General features: G+C 37.6%; 1 non-coding gene and 1 pseudogene across 2 annotated transcripts; both read left to right on the top strand.

Annotated features, from left to right (window-relative positions):
- Nucleotides 1–4,915: 4,915 nt before the first annotated feature.
- LOC144650667 (uncharacterized) lies at nt 4,916–8,430 on the top strand (annotated as a pseudogene). The gene is made up of 2 exons (XR_013570162.1): nt 4,916–5,804; nt 7,889–8,430. The product of XR_013570162.1 is annotated as an uncharacterized LOC144650667 (transcript).
- An 8,570-nt stretch (nt 8,431–17,000) lies between these two features.
- On the top strand, nt 17,001–17,073 carry Trnas-uga (transfer RNA serine (anticodon UGA)). The gene has a single exon. It is a non-coding gene; the product is annotated as a tRNA-Ser (tRNA).
- Nucleotides 17,074–22,058: the final 4,985 nt, after the last annotated feature.

Genomic DNA, 22,058 nt, shown 5'->3' with positions numbered 1-22,058 from the left:
GACTTCTTAGCACAATTTGCTAGTTAAAATTTTTATCTACCTTGTCCATTTTCAGTAAAAATTGTGATTGTTGTTGGTTAAACTATGAACTTATCGATCGACAAATTGCTTTGACTTGGGCAAAGAAAAGTTTCAAGAATATCGATTGACTCAAGTATGTTCAGTTGGCAGTTTAGAAATAGACAGATCTTGCACCATTTGTATATTGTTAACTAAAGTTATGGCTATTTTGGAGAGTTAAAAACCTTTTGCCCATCTGTGGAAGTTATAATTGTTGTTAGTTACTGAGATGATTATTTTATTGACTGACAAAGTTTAAACTTGAGCAAAGAAGTTTCACTCGAGTGTGTTCATTTGGTAGTTTAGATATTGACATGCACAAATTTGCTGGGAAATAAGTGTTAGCTGTTTGTTGCCAGCATGGATATACAGTGAATTTAAGATACAGTATGCCGGTTTCAATTGTCTACCATTTGTGTATTGTCAGCTAAAACTGTGGCTCCTCTAGTATTTGTTGGCAGTTAGATTGTAGTGAGCCGGTTCGAACTACAATTTGTTAGTTAAACTGTCTACCATTAAGGTGTATTCTCAATTAAAACTGTGGCTATTTGTTGGCAGTTAGATAGAGCTTCAATTTGTTATTTAAAATTGTAAACATTTATCCATCGTTAGAAGTAATTGTGACCGCGGTTTTTGGCATTTAAGATGAAGTGAATTGGAGATATAATTTGCTAGTACACATCGTCAGTTAGATATTGCAGTAATTTTGAGAGTTAAGAGTTGAAAAGTTTGAACCATTTGTTGTCTATCGTAACTAAAAACTCGTCACTCTTTGGTTACAGTTTGATACTGCTGCGAGTTTGAGATATGCACAATTTGCTAGTGAAAATGTTTAATTATTTGCCATTGTCATTTGAAATTATGGCACTGTTTTGAAAGATTAGATGTTTAGTTTTAATATACAATTTTTTAGTTAAATTTTAACTATTACTGTTTATTTATGTTTATTGGAATTTTAGATGCTGGAGCAAGTTTGAGATACAGCTTGCTAGTTGAAACTTTGACTAACCATTCATTTGCCCTCGCTATAAGTTGCAAGTTTAGTTAGTGAGGGAGAGATTCATTTTGCTAGCAAATTATATTTTACTACTGTCGGTTAAAATTATAGCTGTTAAGTTTACCGGCGCAGTTGAGATAGCCGGTCAAGAAGTGCGGCCGATACAATTTGCTGGTGAAATTGATAACTATTTTGCCCCATTAGCTAGTTCAATTGTGGTTGTTTTTTGCAGCATCCAATGCAAGTTAGAATCTGTTAGAATTTTTAACTAGTTGAATGTTTGGCAAGTTTAAAAAGAGATGTACACACTGAGTTCACAATTTGCTATTAACCATGTATCTAAACAGAAAAGTAGTTAACTTATTAACTTATTTACTCAAAAATAATGAAACTATCAACTTGGGAATTTGCATCTTAAAGAAATACATAACAGCCTACAGTGCTCTCAATCTTTGAACCGCAATTTTTTGTTCAGATTTATCCATTTGCAACAGTCCTTATAATTAGTATAAGTGTGACTATCTGATGTTTACAAGAAGAAGTACATCATTTACATTAGTGCCAGAGTTTGAATTTCGGTGGAATAATGTTCGAAGAATTTCAAGGGAACTTTAAATCTTCATTTTCAACTTGAGAAAGGACCAACGGACAATACAAAGAACTGGATCCTGGTGGATCTGATCAGCAAAATGAATAAATACGAATACTAAACAGAAAGGCTGACCGTACGGTAGGCAGATTAAACTAGTATATTTCCTTTCTAATATTTCGTCAGGCACGTCCTGACAACACCATCAACTGATGAAATAGTGGAAAGAAAGTATACTAGTTCAATTCGCCTACTGTACGGTCAGCCTTTCTGTTTTCGCAGGACATGTAAATACAGTTGAACAAGGTCAGTTGAACCGATATGTATAGACATGTGTATAGCGTACACTGATTGACACTCATTTCAGTTAACTATACGATATGAAAAGTTATTATCACATGACTTGAGTCTTCCTTTCAGCTGGGCAAGGTTATTTAGACCGAAAGTATACCAATGAATGCTAAAAATAAATATTTTATTATATTTTTTAAGGAATGGACTCCAAGTCTAATCGACTGCTACAAGTAAATATTTTTCCACGTTTTAAAGAGAGGTGAGAAGAGTAAATGTTCATATTGCCCACTGACAACTGTATGGAATTTAACTGTTCGAAATCAGATTTTACAGCACATTTCTTCTTTTGATACCAAAATTTCGAAAAATTACCTCATCATCCTTTACATCCGCGCTTTTCTTATGTAAAACCTGACGTTGATTTTGTATCATACGAAGTTCTGCTGATCTCAATCTACCACAACAAGTTACTACTGATATACACGGTCCACAGACAGGAAATAAAAAGATCAACACTTACAAGATAAGTCATGCATCGGACATAAACATAGAAGTGGGCATGATATGAAGAGAACGTGACGAGGAAAAGAACAAAACACCAATAACACAAGAATTGAATGTTGGGCACAAAGAAAACAAATCAACCGATGACATTAAAGTTGTAATTTTTTCTACATCGATAAAACTCTTTCAGCTACTCATACAAAGTAAAAATCTTTTTAATTATCAAATGATCAGAGATTTTTTAACCGAGCAAGTAACGAATCGATAAAATCCACCTGGAAATAGCACTCGAAGGAATATCACTCCGCGTATGGTCCTTCACATGCCACTTGAAACTGCACTGAAGCATGTATCACATACATCACAGCTCGTATGTCAGCATTTCGCAATAACGGAATGGCATTACGGAAACTTAATTTGCGGTGCGACGATTTGATCAAACGGAAGTTATCTTGTCACAGTTATTGACTGAAGTCGATGGTTATCACGCAAACGGATAAATTTCCTTAACCATTGTTTTTTCACTTGAAGGAATCATTGAACTTTGCACAAAATTGTGATAAGACGTGACTTGAACACATGATGAAACGGATATCAAAGAAAATATAATATTCGCATTCTTTCTATCGAAATCTTTTGGAACAGCAATATACGACAAGTTCCTTGTAATCTAGTGGCTCTTACTGACAAATTCTGAAATAGCACATTTGTTTAGTTTAAATTCTATTCTAGGTCTTCCATGTCGCCCTAATTGGGCATTATTTTTGGAAAATGCCTTGTCCGTATTTTCTCGTAAAAGTTATTGTAAGTTCTCTTCCTTCGACCGTTTACACCCCCTTCGAGTAAAATCACTGAAAGTAATTCCAAACAATTCACAAATTGTTCTCTCTTCCTTTATAGCAGTCGTCGGGCTGAAGGGAGTGGTGTTCTTGGGCACAAAATTGGAATAACCTTTATTGGCTAGACAAGAAGAAAGACGATGATGGTTTCCTGTAGGGAAAGTACTCTTCAACAAAATTTAAATTTGTGTAAGTAAAATTAATGAGATTTTCAAATATACGTGGATCGGGATGGCGGAGTGAGAGGTCTAAAAGATTAAAAAATACTTCCCGTATTTCCAAATATATGTATATTTATACTTCCCAAATTTTTAAATAAATTTTTATTTCCCGTTGTCAGTCGAGCGGCTCGTCATGGCTCTTACGTTTTCTTGTCAGTAAAGTAAAACAGTCACTGTGCCGGCATGCCTGGTACATACATGCAAACTTTAATTGGCTTGATTTACAAATCGTATAGAATAGAGAAACCCCTCCGTTACTTCCTTGTTGTCATCGTTTTCCTGTTACGTGACTTACCTTGTGGAATACTTCTGTGCAGATTAACTTTATGAAACATTCAAAACACAACTTACTGCACCACAGCATGTGAACACACGTCTAATCTACTGACAGTATGATTTAATTTACTGAAAGTATGACATTAATTTGCTCAGTTGACAATTTGTTTTGCAAAGGTGGGCTTTCAACAAACGTAATTCTCCAAATCTTGAACTTGAACTTCTTAAGTGAACGAAATATGATATCGAGATTTGAATCAAGTTTACTGAAATTCAATTATCAAAAGGTACGTAACTCGTGTTTCGCATGATAGTCAGTGCAGAATGAACGACCTGTTATCGGTAATTGTTTTGCATGTTTGACCACCATGACAACTTTGAACAAAAGCACAATAAAAGAATAAACAACCGGACTAATCTGTTAGCCACGCAATAGAGGTCGCTCAATGTCATTTTAATCCTTCCTTAAAAACCTTTCTTCATCTTTATTTTTGTCTATTGTCAAAAGCTGTCTCCCAACGCACTGCATGTAGATCTCATCAAGTGTCTATAAATCACAAGAACTTTGATGCTCTCAATCTTTGACAAGTTGATTGTGTATTCTTTTCTTTTGGACAAAAGAAGAGTGTTTATCGACGCATCACTGCGCGGGCAGATGTGTCGTCACACGGCAAACTGGCAATATTAGTTACAAACCGATCGTGCGATATGGAATGACTGGTGAATTATCAACTTGAGACTGACTTACGAACTATGGTCAATTATAAAATTTCTGCAACTTCTTTATTTCACAATGTCTAGATGGTTGTGCTTTTGGTTCACTGAATGCCAAATTAACATTACATGATGACCCCAAATAGAGTTTTCACGCAAGTATGTAAATGTTTACTGGAGCGGCCGTTACTAAGTGGAGTCACAAGGCTCAAACTTCACACAACGAAAATAACCTTAAATTAGCTCCATTCTAGAACATAATTATGAGGTGATGTAGGAAAGTATTCTTGGCGTTCGGATAATACTTGTAATTTTGGCTTAAAACATTAACAAAATCTCTAAACAAATGATTTTTTTCATGTCTGATGTTTACTTAGCCGTGACTTTTCATTCTTCAATTTGAATGATTATTGCTGCTGACGTCATTGTGTGTCGGGTAATGTCGTAGATGATTCGTTTGACGGAATAAGTGTTTCCGGATATAATCGTCAATGAAAATAAAACTATATCAGTCTTCCGAGCATTCACTACGATTAGATATCCATAAGGACTACTCGGCTGGTCTACAATCAAGGCAAGATAAAATATGTTCATTCAGGTACCAGAATCCGTGAACAAATCCCTTAGGAACGGAATTGCACCGAGAACACAGATCCATTTTCCAAAGGCATCTTTAGAAAATCGAGATCCCCGGGCTATTCTGGCGGATAACAGCATACACAGGTTACGGAACGAAATGTTTGCTGGCCGTGAGTGCAGTTGTGGAGCAGACGGAGCCACGATGGCTGTTGGTGGACCAAATTGGATCATGTGGAGACCCCCAATGCTTCCCTCCCACGAAAGCTACAGAAGGTCTCGAGAAGTTTGTAATAATTTATTATTAACTCCATGCTAGTTCACCGTCAAGGCAAAGCGTTACAGGCGTTACAAAGTTACAGACGCAAAACCCTGTGGCTGGAGTAGAGGTGGAGACGCCTGCCACGGAAGACCATCACAGTGAAGAAGACGAAATTGAGAGCGTAGAATCGCCGCGTTCGTTTGCCTCTTCTGGATCCAACAGTAGCCGAGATGACTTGGTCATCCAGTTCCCAGAGATGCAGAGCCCAGCAGAACGACACACACCTGTTCCGAAACCGCGGTCACAGCAGTCGAACCCTTGGGGGAGAGCCTCGTACTCCGACTTGATCACAATGGCTATAACTTCCACGGGGAACAACATGATGACTCTGTCAGAGATATACGGCTGGATTGTCAAGAACGTGCCGTATTTTAACGACAAGGGAACGTACTTATCTGTGCAGGGATGGAAGGTAAGTCAAGGGAAATATCATAAGATTTAGAACCGGCACTAAAGTATTAAAGACTGACCGTGCCTTAAGTTTTAACCAAGCCGTCTGGCAATGGACCTAGTTGCTTTCCAAGCCAGCCCTACTATCGAATCTGCAGCTTTAAGATTGATACAGCAACAACTTCATTGCAATTTAGGCTTTAAAATTGAAACAAAATTACCCGATTTTTAAGTAAAATATTATTTTGAAAAGAATGCCATCGTACAAAGGAAGCAATGGAATGAATCACATCGACCGTCAATAAGGTACTCTGGAAACTTCACCTAATGAATACAATTTAAACATACATCTTTTAAATGACATCAAAAACTTTTGTCTCGAGTATTTTCACATACTTGGGTGAATAATTTGGCTTGTTATTCAACGCATTAAGAAGCGGGGAGACAAAAGCAGGTATTTTAAAACGCGAAGGATTTCAACAGCCAGTTGATTGTTTAATGGAGGGGCTAAGTCACGCGCTATTTTGGGTACTATTCTGCTTGAATAAGAAACTGGTCTTAAAACCGGAGTAAAACCTGAAAAGAATTGGATATTTAACGATAGAAAAACACAAACAGAAATACTAAGAAACCGCAAAGGAGTGCGATGAGAAAACCCGCAGACAATTCGAAACGACGGATTGCAACTGAATTTAGGTCAAATTTTGTTGTCTATTTTGACTAAAAAAAGCTTTCCGTTTAACATGCTCAAATACTTCACTACAAATGGAAGATACGTTTTCACTGCTACACTTGAATTTAGAATCTCATGATTTAAAGAAGAAGACTTTAAGGACTTGAACCGGTTTGCCTAAGTCAGGTTTAACCCCGTTCCCTGACTCACTGATATGAGTTAAACAATGGAATATCAGCAACACTAATACTATGAAAACTCGGTCTTAAATATACCCAAGGCTATAGTTAGATCCCAGTGAGAGAGCTCACAGTACGCAAAATAGGCACGAGCGTTTATGTAAAATATTTTAATCAAGTTTTACTAAGCCTTTGAAACATATTTCTGGTCTTGCGTAAACTCGGTATTAGGCCTCGTATAAGGGCCCAAATTCTGAAAATGTCATATCCGGAAGATTGTCTTCCGCCCTGAGTATTTTTGTCTAAACTTTAAGTCTTCCTGTGTAGGTTCCAGTCTAATAAGGCTGCTTTTTTTCCTTTGAAAAGGAATTTATGTATATATAAAGAGACAGTATTTTTACTGACTTGCTGACACTCCCATCAGACTAAAGCCTTCCGTTCCTTTTACTTGGCGTAAAGACAATTACAAGACCAAAAAAATATTGAGAACGGCTCACCTCTGATTGCCATAATAAACTATTTAAAGTTAGTGACTCTGTATTCTTCATTTATACCACCTTACACGCTCTGTTTGGCAACTTGTTGATACTGTATAGGCTGAAGGACGGAAGGAAGGACAAATATGAACTTGATTTAGTTGACACAAACTGTTTCAATCTCGATACCTTCGCTTGAGCTCGATCCAAACTGGCAAAGTACGTCCTCTTTAAAGGTTCTCAGCGCCATTTACCGTAAACAACTTAGAGACATTTTTCTTGAAGCTTCGGTTATCAGAACTGAAAATTTATACTAATTGCAGTCGAGCTAGTTTGTTAGTGGCGTCCATGACTTCAAATATAGACAAAGGAACGCGGACATCCCGAGTCTCGAACCTTCTCCTGTGAGAGTGATTCAAACCCGCGCCACAGTTTCACCAAAGCAATATTTTAGCTGTCCACTAAACAACGATAACGGGAAAATTACAACCTTCGCTGGACTATTAAAGAAACACTGACATTAGCCAGTGAATGTAGATCTGCAGTAGAGCCCCCTTTACGCAATCTCGTTGGTGACGACCATGTCATTATTACAGCCAAGTTTTGACCGAAGAAAAGCCCAGTCATTTGCTTCCTTGTTTCAGATTATCTTCTTTCAAACGACCACCCATATTAAGTGGCCCACTAGTGGTCGTATCAACGGGGTCACACTAGCTACAGAGTTGCTTTTGAGTTAAAAAATAAAATTTATTTATAGTCTTTGTCCATCTCCCAACAGAACGCTGTCCGTCATACTTTATCACTCAGAAAGCGCTTCGTTCGTGTCCCGGACCCCAAGCGACCATACAAGTCGATGTGGACAGTTTCCGATGATTATCAAAGAAGCCATTTGAAGCAGAAACGAAGTCATTTAAAGAGTCAAAGAGAAAGCGTGGAGATTAAACAAGAAATGAGACAACGAATGGATCTAGACGGAGCTATGCACTGAGAAATAGTTTATTAAAAAGACTTGTTTTTAATAGGATATTATCAAATTCTGTTTCATAACTTACGCGCATACACTGTATAGCTATTTTGTTTTTAAGATATATTAACAGCTAAAAATGTAAAGTAAAGAAATATTTGCTCTAAACAAATTGTCATAAATAGCCAAAGGCTAAGTAAAAAGAGAATATATATTTTATAGTAATACTTGTAAAAAGAGATGAAGAGATTTATCCAAATTTTTATTCTTATACATCTGTACATATGATGTAAAATATAATATTACATTATTTCCCGTTTTGAAAAACTGAATAAAAATTTGCTTTTAACTCATAACCCACGTATTTGTTTTATTTCATATGATGGATTCTGCCCTTCCTTTGATTGGCTGTCTCGTCAGAGTATTTAAAAAATATCGTGTATTATTTCTATTCGCCCTTACGTTTCTGTATTGATAAAAAAATGGAACCCCGATCGGCGATAATATTGCAGTGTTTGTCTTTAGTGAAGTTATTCCAAAGGAAAGACTTTTGGTTGATTTATTCGGGATGTTTGAGAAATTCGGATTTCAATTGTAATACGGAACTGTTTGGAGTTCAATGCACTTGTAAATTCAAAATAATCATTTCATAATAGTGGCAAAAATAAACTTGAACTTGAACTTGAAGATTTTGGCTCACACTAGTGACATAAAGAACAAAAAGCCGTTTTATCCTTTTGTCATTATGTTCCTGCTATGCCGTTGGTTGTGATATTAACACTGGTGGCATAAAAATCCAAAGTGTGGTGTTTTTTGAGTTTGCAAGCGTGACTTTGCCTTCGTGTGCTATGTCCCTTTTACGAGGAAGGCTTAACCATGCGATTGAATGATCGACTTCCTCATGTCATGAATAGGAATATTAAGCAGTCAAAAGTTCATCGGACAGAACTGAACAACAGGAAGTCCTGTTACCAGTTAATCTTAAATGAAATTTGAAAGAAGGAAATTTTAACTTCGTGTTGAATAAACGGAGGACATTAGTTGTGCTTGTTTACGATATTCCCAAGAAAAGGAACCCACTTCAGTGCACCTGTCCGTCAAAGCTATCGCGATGAACGATGGAAAATCAGCAACACTGAGAAAACTCGTAGTTTTAAATTTCCCAGGGCCATAGCAAGGTCCCACACAAAGCGCTCACAGTACGACAATTTACTTAACGAAGTCAGTTTTGAAAATTATCCAGCTGACTTCAGGCTAAATCAATTATGCATCTTTATTCCTCCCTTTGAAGAGGACTTGATGTTTTAAATAGACAGTATTTTTACTGAATGGCTGACACCCACCAAACTAGCGTCCTCCGTTCATTTTAGTCGGTTATAGTTGCAAGACCAAAGGAATTTTTTAATTCTCATCGCTGATTGCTATGATAAACCATTTTTTAAAAACAAAAATCAGTAGTAGAAGTAGTATTTTCATCACTTGACACGCTTTGCTGGACAACTTGGCGAGACCGTTTAACCTCAGGGACGAATGGAAGAACAAGTATGAGCTTGATTTAGTTGATACAAACTGTTTAAATCTTGGTCTCTTCGTTTCAAGTCGATCCAAACTGGCAAAGCACGCCGGCTTAAGCACGAGTTCCTAAAACTTCGGATTAACCGAAAAACATGTGGTCATTCCACCTGGTTATTAAACAACTTAAGTGAATCAAGTTTTTCTCGAAGCTTCGATTATTAGTACTCTTGCAGTGAAACGACTCTTTTGGTATAATCATGGCGTTCATGACTTAAAATCAGCAAGAGAAAAGTAAGCGGACATCCCAACTCTCGAACCTTTTTCATTACAGGAGCAAGAAGTGTAACATAAATACAAGAACAAGTATTATCTCAATTTAGTTGATACAAACGGTTCAAACCTTAGCCTCTTCGTTTCAAGTCGATCTAAATTGGCAAAGCAGGTCGGCTTAAGGAACTTTTCTTGAAGCTTCTGTTATCAGTAAATGCAATTTCAGTAAACTGAGTGTGTAACGATAAGAAATACAAATAAAAGACTTGAATTAACCCTGATAGGCCAATTTGTGATCACTGCCGAATTATGGCGTCCATGACTTTAAGTTATAGTTAAAGGAACGCGGACATCCCTGAGTTTGAACCTCTTCCCATGAAAGAGATCTTAACTAGGCCAAAATTACACCAAAACGATATTTTAGCTGTCCACCTTCCAAAAAGGAAACACATTAATGGAAAAATAAGACTTCTCACTACAGTAAAATCTAATGTGGCCTTTCGCTATGCGTTACACGAACAAGAAGCAGACAATACAAGGTTAAGAACTAACTGTGGACTTTAACTAGCACTATAACTGATGAAACATTTACTAAATAGTTTTATTCAGGATATTAATCGGTCTAAAGGCAAAATCAGTCGTAACCTTGGGTAGAAAACTGGCGTTACCACAATTTAGCTTAATTTTCGTTGATACAAACTTTTCAAATTTTTGGTCTGTTCGTTTCAGGTCGATTCGAACTGGAAAAGCAGGTCGGCTTAAAGTCGAGTTACTGCAACGTCTAACTTACCGAAATACATGCATGCATTCAATCTGGCAAACAACTTAAATGAATGTCATTGCAGTGAAGCGAGTTTGTTAGTGATAATCAAATGGCGGTCCCAGTGACTTAAAATATAGACAAAAGAACGCGGGCATCCCAAGTCTCCAACCTTTCCCTGTGAGAGCGATTAAACATAAACCGGTGGCAAAATTTCACCAAAGCGATACTTGAGCTGTCCCTCTACTTTCCAATAAGAAAACGCTTAAATGGAAAAATTTGACTTTCCACAGCAAATCTAATGTGGGCTTTCGCTTTACATTACAGGAATAAGATTAGAAGCCGCAGAAATACACGAACAAGTATGATCTCAATTTATTTGACACAAACTGTTCAAATCTTAGTCTCTTTGTTTCAGGTCGATCCGTTTCAGAATGTTCCTGCAAGGTATGATTACCAAAATACATGTAGTCATTCCAAATGGGAAAAATCAAGTGTATTTTCCTTGAAGCTTCGGTTATCAGTTCTTTAAATGTAATTGAGTGATGGTCACGACGTCTCCTGCCATCTTCTGTGAAAGCGATTCAGGCGATATTTGACTGAGCTGTCCACTTTCCAATAAGAAAACGTTTGAATGGAAAAATATGACTTCCCACAGTTAATTCTGATGTGGCCTATCGCTATACAAGTATAAATAAAAAAGCTACCTTACCCAGTTTTTTTTTTATCAAGAGCGATCTATAAGATTTAAATGTAAAGCCTTCGAAGTACAGGAACAAGAAGCAGAAATGCACGATTAAGAGCTAAGTGCGGACAATATCTAACGCTATAATAGATGAAACATTAAGTTTTATTCTGGATATACAGAAATCGGTATAAAGGCAAAAGCAGTTGTAACCTTGGGTAGAAAACTTGAGCGTTACCTCAATTTAGCTCTTGGCACAAACTGTTCAAATCTATTGGTCTCTTTGTTTCAGGTTGATCCCATCTAGTTCATTGAGTGCATGCTGCAATGTCTAATTTACCGAAATACATGTAGTCATTCCATCTGGTAAACAACTCAAATGAATTTTTCTTAAAGCTTTGGTTATCAGTACTGTAAATGTATTAAATTGCAGTGGAGCGAGTTTGTTAGTAAAAATTATTAAGTTGGTGACTTCAAATATAGACAAAAGAACGTGGACATCCTGAGTCTCGAACCTTCACAACCTTCGCCCTGACGGCATGCAATTCAAACCTGGGCCATAAACTCGCCAAAGCGATATCAGTTTTAGCTGTCCACTTTCCAATTAGAAAACGAAATCTAAAAAGTGAAATCTGATGTGGCATTTTACTAAACATGTATAAATAAATAGTTGCTTTACCCAGGTTCTTTTATCCAGAGCGATCTATAAGATTTAAATGAGGCTTAGACGTACGGGAACAAAAAGATTACTGAAGAGCCAAATGAGGATATCATTTAACACTTTAACTTATTAAACATTAGGTAAGTTCAATTCAGGATAAAAATCGGACTAAAGGCAAGAGTAATTGTAACCTTGGGTAGAAAGCTTAGGCGTTACCTTCTCCTAGAAGGAATTTATGGAGAAAAGTTATTTCATTTGATGTCTTACCAGTGGCGACATAAGCATTAATTGAAAGAAACGGTTGCAAGATAAATTATATATGTCCCAAAGAAGAGGTTTATTGAAAACGAAAAAATTACAAACATTTACTGGACTATGAAAGAAACACCGATTTTAGCCAGAGAAGCCCCCTTACTAGATCTGCAGTAGAGCTCTCTTTAGGCTATCTCGTTAGTAAGACCATGTCATTATCACGGCCATGTTTAGGCTCCTCCATCACTTGCTTCCTTCCTTGTTTCAAGCTTCTTTAAACAGATCACCCATCTCACCCTACGAACTGAACGACAGGTTGTCCTGTTGCCAGTTAATCTTAACCACAAAATTCTGAGAAGAAAGAAAGTTTTAAATTTATGTTAAGTTAACGATTTCGGCGAGAAAGGAACCCACTTCAGTGCAACTGTCCATCAAAGGTATCGCGATGAACGATTCAAAGTCAACAACACTGAGAAAACTGGTAGTTTAAAATTTATTCAGGACCACAGCGAACCCCCACAGATAGCGCTGACAGTACGCCAAATTACTTAGGAAAGTCAGTTTTGAAAATAATTCCACTCTTCTCTAAAACAATCATGCATCCTTCCCTTTTGAAAGAAACTGATGTTTATTAAAATAGACAGTATTTTTACTGAATTGCTGACACTCTCACCATCCTCCGTTCATTTTAGTCGGCGACAGATGTAAAACCAAAGAGATTTTTGAGTTTTCATCGCTGATGCCATGATTTTTTTTTAATTAGTTCTCAGTAGTAATATTATTTTCACCACCTGACACGCTCTGTTTAACAACTTGTCGTGACTGTATAACCTCAGGGACGAAAGAAAGAACAAGTATGAGCTTGATTTACTTGACACAAACTGTTCAAATCTTGGTCTCTTCGTTTCAGGTCGATCCAAACTGACAAACCACGTCGGCTTAAAGTAAAGTTCCTGCAACTTCTGATTAACCGAAATAAATGTAGTCATTCCACCTGGTGTAACTGTTTAAACAACTTAAGTGAATTCGAAGCTTCGGTTATCAGAACTGTATACTGTTATCAGTATTGCAGTGGAGCGAGTTTGGTAGTAATCATGGCGTTCATGACTTAAAATATAGACAAAGAAACGCGGGCATCCCAACTCTCGAACATTTATCTGATTGCAGGAACAAGAAGCGTAAGCAGAAATACAAGAACAAGTATGATCTCAATTTAGTTGACACAAACTGTTCAAATGTTAGTCTCTTCGTTTCAGGTCGATCCGAACTGGCAGAGCAGGCCGGCTAAAGCAAAGTTCCTGCTAGGTATGATTACCAAAAGATACATGTAGTCATTCCAAATGGGTAAAAAATCAAGTGTATTTTTCTTGAAGCTTTGGTTATCAGTACTCTTAATGTAATTGAATGACAATCATGGCGTTCATGATTTAAAATATAGAGAAAGGAACGGGAACATCCATAGTCTGCCACCTTCTGTGAGAACGATTAAAAAAGGCGCCAAAATTTCACCAAAGCGATGCTTGAGCTGTCCACTTTCCAATAAGAAAACGCTTTAGTGGAAAAATATGACTTTCCACAGTGAAATCGTTTCGCTATGTATGTATTAATAAAAAGCTACGTTCAGGCCCAGATTTTTTTTATCTTGAGCGATCTATAAAATAAGTACAGGAGCAAAAAGCAGAAATACACGATTAAGAGCTAAATGCGGACATTAACTTGCACTAAACAACTCAAAAGAATTTTGCTTGAAGCTTTGGTTATCAGTACTGTAAATGTAATTTCAGCGGACCGAGTTTGACACGATAACGGCATGGCGTTCGTGACTTTAAATATAATCAAAGCAACGTGGACACCTTTTCTTATGAAAGCAAACTAAACCGGGCCAAAATTTCATCAAAACAATATTTCAGCTGTCAACTTTCCAATCAGAAAACGCTTTAATGGAGAAGTATGATTTACCTTAGTGAAGTTATTACAAGGGAAAGACTTCTGGTTTGATTTATTAGGATGTTTGAGAAATTGGGATTTTACTTTAAAGGTAATACGGAACTGTCGGTTTGGATTTTTTAGTGCACTTCAAAAATTCAGAGTCATTTCATTAAAGTGGCAAAAATAAACTTGAACTTGGACTTAAAGTGCGATCTATTGGTTCACACAAGCGACATAAAGAAAAGATTTTATCCTTTTGTCATTATGTTACTGCTATGCCGTTTTGTTTTGCCGGTTCACACTGTTGACATAAAAATCCAAAGTGTGTTTTTTTTTTAGTTTGAGTGACTTTGCTTTATGCGCTATGTTGCTAGTATGAGTAAGGAAAAACATGATTTATTAGTCAAAAGTTTGTCGGACTGAACTGAACGACAGATAGTCCTGTTACCAGTTAATCTTATTCACAATAAAATTTGAGAAAGAAAGAAGTTTCAACTTTGTGTTAAATAAACGGAGGATAGTAGTTGAGCTTGTTTACAAAAAAAGCAAGAAAACGAACCCACTCTAGTGCAACTGTCCGTCAAAGCTATCGCGATGTACGGTGGAGAATCAGCAACACTTAAAGAAAACTGGCAGTTTTGAATTTACCCAGGGCCACAACAAGATCCCACAGGGAACGCTAGCAGTACGCTAATTTACTTAAGGAATCCAGTTTTGAAAATAATCCAACTAGCTTCAGGCTAAATCAATTATGCATCTTCCCCTTTGAATAGGAACTGATGTTTTAAATATACAGTATTTTTACTGAATGGCTGACACTCCCATCAAACTAGCGTCTTCTTCTTGAACTTGAACTTAGAGTGCAATCTAGTGGTTTACACTAGCGACAAAAATACATATTTTCCAGCACTCTGTTACTAAATATACCTATATTTACTGTGAGACGTATCCGTACATTCATATATTTAGTTTTTTCGGTAAGGGAACCGTTTGGAAACTCTTTGGAGTCCAATGCGATACATTGGTTCACACTAGATCAGTTTTGTCCTTCGGCGATGTACAATGGAAAATCGACAACACTGAGAAAACTCGAGGTCTTTAATTTACCCAGGGCCACAATAAGGTCTTACTGAGAGCGTTCATAGTACAACAATTCTATTAAGGAAGTGTCTGTTTGCCTTACTGAAGTTATTCCAATTGCAAGGGAAAGACTTCTATTGGGATGTTCGAGAAATTGAGATTCCGAGAAATACGGAACTGTTTCGAGTTCAGTGCACTTGTAATTTCATATCATTTCACTAAAGTGGCAAAAATAAACTTGAACTTGAACTTGAAGTGTGAAGTACGATCTATTGGTTCACACCAGCGATATAACGACATAACAAAAAGTAAAGGTTTTATCCTTTTGTAATTATGTTTCTGCTATGCCGTTGAGCTGCGTTGTTTTTTTCACGCTTTTGACCTAAACATGAGTCCAAAGTGTAATGTTTTTTTAGATTGCATGACTTTGCCTTTATGCGCTATGTCGCCTCGATTGATTAATCGTCTTCCCCGTGTCATGAATAGGAAAAGTAAGCAGTCAAAAGTTTGTCGGACAGAACTGAACGACAGGAAGTCCTGTTACCAGTTAATCTTTTACCGAAAAAATTGAGAAAAAAGGAAATTTTTACTTCGTGTTGAATAAACGGAGGACAGTAGTTGAGCTTGTTTACGATATTCCAAAGAAAAGGAACCCACTTCAATGCAACTGTCCGTCAAATCTATCGCGATGATGGATAGAAAATCAGCAACACTTATAGAAAACTGGCAGTTTAAAATTTAGCCAGGGCCACAGCAAGGTCTCACAGAGAGCGCTCACAGTACGACAATGTACTTAAGGAAGTCAGTTTTGAAAATAATCCAACTGACTTCAGGCTAAATCAATTATGCATCTTCCCCTTTGAATAGGAACTGATGTCTTAAATAGACAGTATTTTTACCGAATGGCTGACACCCACTAAACTAGCGTCTTCCGTTCATTTTAGTCGGTGATAAATGCAAAACCAAAGAAAGTTTAGAATTCTCATCGCTCATCTTAGTTTTCTACCCAAGTATACAACTGCTTTTGCCTTAAGACCGATTAATATCCAGAATAAAACTTAATGTTAGATCATTTATAGTTCTACACAATGTCCGCATTTAGCTCTTAACACCGCGTATTTCTGCTTCTTGCTCCTGTAATGTATAGCGAAAGGCCACATTAGATTTAACTTTCCTTATTGGAAAGTGGACAGCTAAAATATCGTTTTGTAATTTTGGCCCAGTTAAGATCGCGTTCATAGGCAAAGGTTCGAGACTCGGGATGTCTGCGTTCCTTTGGCTATAACTTAAAGTCATGAACGCCATGATTTCCAAGGATCACTAATTGGCCTTTCAGGGTAAATAACGGTTTTTTTATTTATTTATTTTTGTAACAAACTCAGTCTACTGAAATTGCATTTACTGATAACAAAAACTTCAAGAGAGGTTCCATAAGTTGACATGCTTTGCCAGATAAGATTGACTTTAAACGAATAGAGCAAGATGTGAACCTTTTTTATCAACTAAATTGAGATCATACTTGTTCTTGTATTTCTGCTTACTCGATGCTTATGGTTCGCCGGTTAATCAGAAGTTGCAGGAACTCGCGTTTAAGCCGATCGACCTGCTTTGCCAGTTCAGATCGACTTGAAACGAAGAGACCAAGATTTGAGCCTTTTGTATCAACTACATTGAGATCATACTTGTTCTTGTATTTATGCTCACGCTTATTGTTCCTGTAATGATAAAGGTGGGAGAGTTGGGATGTCCGCGTTCCTTTGTCTATATTTAAGGAGGCAGCGTGGCCGAGTGGTTAGAGCGCCGGACTTGAAATCCGGAGGTCGCGGGTTCAAGTCCCGTTCTGACCACTAGCTGGTGTTGTTTTCGGTAGCCCCGAATTCAACTCCTCGGCTACGCTTGTAAATAGCCAACTGGTCTGCCTCCTGCCAGTTGGGATTCTTAATCATGTTTCGTTCATTTACAATATTTGTTTCAGAGTTAGTTTACATTGGCCCTGAAAAGCCCCATTCGGGGAGTGGTCAATTACATGCATATATAATTACATATATACATATATTTGAAGTCATGAACGCCATGATTATTACTAAAAAGGTCGCGCCAATGCAATTATACTTAGAGTACTGATAACCCAAGCTTAAAAAAAATTCACGCCTTTAGTTGTTTAATTACCAGTTGGAATGACTACATGAATTTCGGTAAATCAGAAGATGCAGGAGCTCGGCTTTAAGCCGACCTGCTTTGCCAGTTCAGATCTACCTGAAACGAAGATACCAAAATTTGTACAGTTTGTGTCAACTAAATCAAGCTCGTACTTGTTCTTCCATTCGTCCCTGAGGTTAAACGGTCTCGACAAGTTGTAGCAAAGCGTGTCAAGTGATGACAATACTAGTACTACTACGGCTATCGCAATGAACGATCAAAATCAGCAACACTGAGAAAACTCGTAGTTTTAAATTTATCCAGGGCCCCAGCAAGGAAGTCAGTTGTGAAGATAATCCAACTCTTCAGGCTAAATCAATTATACATCTTCCTTCTTGGAGAGGAACTGATGTTTCAAATAGACAGTATTTTTACTGAATGGCTAGCACTCCCATCGGACTAGCGTCTCCGTTCATTTTAGTCAGCGTAAAGACGGCTGCAAAAAAATATTCAAGTTCTCATCGCTGATTGCCATGATAACTGAACCTTTTTTACAACGAATGAGTTATCAGTAGAAGTATTATTTTCATCAATTGACAGGCCAAGCTCTGTTTGACTGTATAACCTCAAGGACGAAAGGAAGAGCAAGTATGAGCTTGATTTAGATTAAGACAAACTGTTCAAATTTTGGTCTCTTCGTTCCAGGTCGAGCCGAACTGGCAAAGCAGGTCGGCATAAAGTCGAGTTGCTGCAGCTTCTGATTTACCGAAATTAAATGTAGTCATTCCACCAAGAAAACAACTAAAGTGAATTTTTCTTGAAGCTTCTGCAGTGGAGCGAGTATGTTAGTGATAATCTTGGCTTTCATGACTTAAAATAGTCGTAGTAGCATCCATATATCCCATCAAACCCGTGTCTCGAACCTTTTACAGAGAGAGCGATTCAAACAGGCCCCAAAATTTCACTAAAGCAATATATGGACACTCAACGGAACACGAAGCATGTATATAATAATCATACGAGTGATCAACAAAATCGGACGACCGCGTAGCAGGAGTCCGATTCAGTTTGTTTAATGACGAGTATGATTACCAACAGAATTTGACGACAAAAGTCCTGTTATCAGTTAATCTAACTTTAAAAAATGCCCCACTGAGTATACTTCCAACCGTGAAATCTAATGTGGCCTTTTCAGCCTTTTGCCATTTACGTATTCATTAGTGAAACGTTGCTTTATCCAGGTGTGTTTTATACAAAGCGATCTATAAGACTCAAATGTCAAACCTTAGAATTTCAGAATCAAAAAGCAGAAATACACGATTAAGATGCGACATTATCTATCACTATAAATGATCAAGTGCATTAGGCTATCTCGTTAGCAATACCATGTCATTATGATGGCCATGTTTTGGCCTCTCAATCACTTGCTTCCTTCCTTGTTTAAGACTGCCTTCTTTAAACGGACCACACATTTCACCCACGTTGGTGATCGTATCAAAATCATACGATTGATTGATGGACGATCGCGAAAAGAGAGACCGATTTATTAATCATTCAGTTCAGTCCGACAGGAAGTCCTGTTACAAGTTAATCTTAACCGCAAAATTCTGAGAAAGAAGGAAGTTTTAACAAAAGGAGGACAGCAGTTGAGCTTGTTTACGATATCCGCAAGAAAAGGAAACCACTTAAGGGAAACTGTCCGTCTAATGTACAATAGTCTTCTTCACAGCCGTATTTTGGGATGTCACGCCTACATTTTGTAAATGTATTATGGATAATCGGCAACACTGAGAAAACTCGAAGGGCCACAGCAAGGTCCTGTAGAGAGCGCTCACAGTACGCCAGTTAACTCAAGAAGTCCATTTCGAACGTTATTCCACGTCTCTAAATCAATCACGATTTTCGCTCTTTGAAAACGAACCGATGTTTATTAAAATAGACAGTATTTTTACTGAATTGCTGACACTCCCACCAGATTAGCGTCTTCCGTTCATTTTTCTCGGCGAAAAGACAGCTCTAAACCCAAAGAAATATTGAGAGTTCTCGTCGCTGATTGCCTTAATAAACTTTTTTTAAAGTTAGAACTCAACGCTCTGACAAGCTCTGTTTGTCAACTTGTCGATTCTGAAAGGTTAAGGACGGAAGGAGGGAAAAGTATGAGCTCCATCTAGTTGATACAATTTGAACTGATTCAATCCTTGTCCCTCAGTTTCAGTTTAACCAAGCCAGCCAAACCAAGCACATCGGCTGACGATCGAGGTACTACAGTGTCTGATTTACCGAAATACACGAAGTCACATTTTAACAAACAACTCAAAGAAATTTTCTTGAAGCTTCTATTATGCTTTTCTAGTAATGTAATTGCAGTCAAGCGAGCTTGTGGTTTCAAATATAGACAGAAGAACGCAGACATTCCGAGTCTCGAACCTAGCATTCGAGTTGCTTTTGGGTAAGAAAATAAAGCGTGTTTAAAGTCTTTATCCATCTCTCAACAGAGCTTTTGGTTCGAATTCGAAATATTTATAGCACATGTCGCAGACCCGGGGGGGTGGGGGGGGGGGTACTCCCTATAATGGCCTATACGGGGAGGCTCCGCCCGAAAGGGGGACCTTTTTCAGGATTCAGGTATGTAAAAGGGTAGGGATTTTACAAGTTTAGGTATACGAAAGGGTATGGAAATCTGTCATTTAGGTTTTTAAAAGGACCTTTAATTAAAATATTTCGAACAGATGCAATTTATGGCTGTATTATTTCAACTTAAGAAGCGCTGCTTGAAAATGACAAGAAAACGTTATGTTTTAAGTCTATACCATTACTTTCAGGTATATGAAAGGGGTACCTTTTTCATGAAATGGTATACGAAAGGGATACAATTTCTGGCAAAATGGTATATAAAAGGTTAAGGGGTAAGAGCCCGGGGCGGAGCCTCCCCGTACAAAACTTCTTTGGGTACCCCCCGGGGTCGCAGACGGCCTAAACCACAGTGTAGTCCGAAAGACCATACCGCGGCTTAGTTCGTCTGCGACGCAGGAGAAAGTTATCAGGATATCGGGAGGTTCGGGTCGAGAATTCGGGAAGTTGGAATTCTACTGTAAAGATAATAGAACCGATTGGAGTCCAAGGCGATCTATAAAGTCTGGTTTATACATGGGACATAACGACATAAAGAAAAGACCAGGGTTATGCTTATGTACAGAAAGTCTTGGTACGGTAACCAGTTAAGGTTTTGTTGTTAAATAAACTGAGGAAAACAGTTGAGTTTAGCGATAAAAGGAACCTACTTCAGTGCCACTGTCCGTTAAAGCGAGTAAATGACGCATACTGTCCATAAACTCGGGCATGTGTCACCAATAAATGTTCGAATAAGGCCTGCTGATCACCAATCAGTTTTAAACATTTTGTTGTGTTAAAATTTGACCCATGAAAAGCCAAAGCCATGTAACTATTATACTATTAGAAATAACAATAACAAAACGAACAAAAGCAAACAAGCCTACGACTAGCTTTTGTTTCTTTATTTGTCAAATCCAGGAGTCGAGTCCAGTCCAAGGTCTAGTTTTCAAAATAAAAGCCTCCAATCACACTGAGTGACAGGGTGCTTGAAGGCTTTTACTCTGCAATCTAGACAGTTCTAATTTAATTTAATCAGGCACCAAAATTTAAACACAGGTACAGCCCCTTTCCAAGAAAGGGTCAAGATCACGTTTCACGAGTTAGGAGTTTTACATCACGCATTAAGCCCGGGCCAAAAGAGAATGAGAGTTAACTGAGAGTTCAAACTCTCGCTCTCGTTTGGCCTGAAACTCTCCAGCACTCTCATCGACTCTCGTGCACTCTTATCGACTTTGAACGTTCTCAAATTTGTCATGAAAGTCGATGATAGTTTTCTCTCGTTGGACGAGTTGACGATAGTCGATGAGAGTTGAAGAAAACTCTCATAAGAGTCATTTCTCATCAACTCTCATCCTCGTTTGGCCCTGGCTTCACAGTTAATCTAGTTTTTCATGTTGCTCAATACTGTTTGTACTCAGAGCTTCTTTTATACTGTGACTTTGAAGAAAGGAGGAAAAAATGTTTTGAAGGTAATGTCATTAGTCCCTGTTCGAATGTTCATTACGTACTGGAATTTGATAACAGAGTACATAATGACATTAACTCCATTATTCTCTGAGTGCTTTGTTTATTTGTTTGCCTTTTGCGATGTTATCACTCAAGAAACGTGTTATGGCATAAAATTGCAGTCATTTTTTCGTTTAAATAAATCTGGCACGAACAGTTTTGTCAAGTTGCATTTGCTGTCCAGCGTTGATTTCTGGTCAATAAATACAAGGCAATAAAATAATACAATAAATACTGGACCGGATAAATACAAGGTTACAAACTTTTGTAACCTCGAGATATTGCGCACGTAATAGACAAAGACTTTTGTAAATTGTCCATCAGCGAGTGCTGCTCACACATAATGGATTCGGAAAAAGAGAAACGACACTTGACCTAGATGAAATTTTAAATGACTTCCCCACATGCCACTTAGCACTATTTATAGAACAGCGCATGTGCACAGACCTTGGCACATAATGGTCCAAACCGACTAGAATGTGATTGGTTTAGAAAGTAATTAGCAACAAAAAGCTTTTGGCAAGCTTGTTGCTTCTACTCAATGGCGTTTCGTGAGAGTTCGATCAGGATTTTG

Source organism: Oculina patagonica, chromosome 4 (assembly GCF_052425735.1).
Source record: "Oculina patagonica isolate OP01 chromosome 4, crgOcupat, whole genome shotgun sequence".
NCBI lineage: Eukaryota > Metazoa > Cnidaria > Anthozoa > Scleractinia > Oculinidae > Oculina > Oculina patagonica.
Note: the sequence above shows the minus strand (reverse complement) of the source record. Positions and strands in the feature narration are given on the sequence as shown.